Genomic DNA, 2572 nt, shown 5'->3' with positions numbered 1-2572 from the left:
TTTGCTGCTCTTCAATTAACCTTTTGATGCCAACTTTGGTCACTCGTTGTGTGTCACTGGGTCTGCGCCACCTTTCATATTACTCATAAAACTGAACGCAATAGAACATGTAATATAAGCAATATAAATATAAAATTCGACTCCACCAGCAATTCCTTCCTTTGGGGTTACCGTGCTAGTTTATAGCAACAGGAACGTTAAAGTCCATAAGCCCTCTGCAATTTTCTGCGAGACAAAAAATCATTCCTTGCCAACATTGTTCTGTTTACTTTTTATGCTCACATAACGTGTACTGCATTATATAAATGTTTGAGCCTTGATATCTGTAGCAGTACACATTTTACTCAGTTTTTTTCTTTAGGACGTTTAACAAGCGTGCTAGAACTCCCCTGGCCCGATAAATTATTTTGTGAGAAAACTCCAACAGACTTCAGCGCAAATTTTTAATTTAAATTTTGTTATTCACATTAGTGCACAATCTTTCTATTATTAGAGATAATAAAAATTACACTTAAAACAAAAAGACTGAAGTTTATATGCAGTTATATAATTTTCACTTCGCACAGACTAAGCAAAAAGACTGCTGCCTCTAGAACCAGTTGAGCAAAGGCTGGCAATTTTAGAAGCTTTCTTCAACACACCGAGTTCATTCCTTGGGCCGCCGTCACCCAGGGCACCTCGTCGACCGCCGGCGTAAAACGCGTCATCGTTTAGAACGAGCTTTCTTTGCCATACGGTACAGCTTTGGTTTAACGGGCTGCTTGGCATCCTCCAGAATTGCTATCAGTTTTGTGGCATACGGCTGCTGGGTCGGAATGATGAACGTGTGAACCAGACGTGGTTCACCTGAGCGCGCGACGTGGCTCGACCTTCGCGCGTAGAGCTCCGAGCAGTCCGGGCAGTCGTAGTTCACCACCAAGCACACGTTCTCGAGGAGCAAGTCATGTGCGACCTTGTCCGTCGTCACGAGCAGGCTTGACGCACCAGTCCGGAACATGGAAACGATCCAATCGCGCTCCTTTTTCGTCTTCATGCCGTGAAGGCCAATGGCGGACCAGCCACGGAGTCGCAGTTTCCACGCAAGCTCGTCTGCCTTCCTCTTCGTGTCGGTGAAGACAACGGCTTTGTTTGACTTCTCCTTGAGCACGTCGTCCAAGAGCTGGGCTAGCTTTGCTTCCTTCTCTGCCTCTTGGCACACGTCGACGGTCATTTCCATGCTGTTTTCAGCGGGCAGCTGTGTCATTCCGAACTCGATTTCGATGTAGTCGTAGAGCAGATCGTCGACAAAGGGCCTGAGCTCGTTTTGCCAGGATGTGACCCACATTATCGTCTGGTGGTCCGGCCAGCAGAGCTCGGCAACCTTGAGGACATGGGGCTTGAAACCCATTGCCAGCATGCGGTCTACCTCGTCTAACACGAGGTACTTCCAGCGGTACAGATTCAGTTTGCCTTCTTCGAGGAAGTTGATGAGGCGTCGAGGCGTGGCCACGCAGATGTGGCAGCCCCTCTTCAGCTCGTCGTACTGACCTTCCTTGGGCTCCCCGCTCGAGGCGCACACGCTTCGCAATGCAGCATGCCCACCCAATTCTAAGGCTACGGTTTGAATCTGCTTGGCCAGCACTCGTGTCGGAGCCATCACGACGGCGATGGGCCCATCTCCCTGTTGCAGGGGCGGCTGCCGGCTGACGTGGATAACTGCCGGCAGGAGGTAGGCGAGCGTCTTGTGTGATCCCGTCTCCGCGATGCCCAGAAAGTTCCTGCACGTGAGAGCGATGGGCCAGCAGTGTGCTTCGATGCACGTGGGCGAAGCGTGGCCGCGTGAAGCCTCGATGCTCTTGACGATGAAGTCCGGGAAGTTGGATTCTTCCAGAGCAAGGATGGGCTTAGGGACGTTGTTCCCTTTCAGCGATATACCGTTGACGTTTCTGTAGGCGTTCACTTTGGCCATTGACCGGCTTGTCGTGGCCGGGTGCTCCACGTACAGGTTCTTCTCCAACGGCTGCAGCCTGATCTTTGTCCAGTCAGGCTTGCGTAAAAACCATCCAACTTGGCTGTTCCGGCAGGCATTGGCTGAATTACGCAAAGGATAAAGCATATTGTCGAAAAAGTCTGCTTGGGGTCTCCCTACATGCCGTGGTGCATGGAAGAACCCCATCCTTTCGTTGTCCGCCTTCAACAGGTTGTATGCTGCGTTTTCGGCGTCGGCGGCGTACGGGCCCGGCGGTCGTTGTCGTTGCGTTGCTGTTGATGATGATGACGTCATAGACTGCGGCGCATACCACTGAGTGGTAACAATAGACCAAGAATTTGCATCTGCATCTAAATCTTGAAAAACAAGAGGAGGTCGGAAAAGCAAAATACGTTATCGGAACAGACTTTAATTGCTGGATAAAAGAAATAAAGGAAGAAAATTCACAGCAGAGCCCATTTCACGCTGAATGTTTGTGTTAAAGGCACCGAGAACCGCCCGCCCTTCTCATGCCGTGGGATGCTGGTTGAAATGAAAACGTCGTGGTTTACATGAATAAAATCTAGCATGATTTTCGCTATTAAGTAGGAATCAGTGGATGAT

At 49.8% G+C, this 2572-nt stretch overlaps 1 pseudogene; it reads right to left on the bottom strand.

Moving 5' to 3' along the window:
- Nucleotides 1–442: 442 nt before the first annotated feature.
- Nucleotides 443–2095, bottom strand: LOC129387770 (probable ATP-dependent RNA helicase DDX5 pseudogene; annotated as a pseudogene).
- Nucleotides 2096–2572: the final 477 nt, after the last annotated feature.

The sequence above is a fragment of the Dermacentor andersoni genome, chromosome 3, assembly GCF_023375885.2.
Source record: "Dermacentor andersoni chromosome 3, qqDerAnde1_hic_scaffold, whole genome shotgun sequence".
NCBI lineage: Eukaryota > Metazoa > Arthropoda > Arachnida > Ixodida > Ixodidae > Dermacentor > Dermacentor andersoni.
The sequence above is the reverse complement of the archived record's forward strand: the minus strand, read 5'-3'. Positions and strand labels throughout refer to the sequence as shown.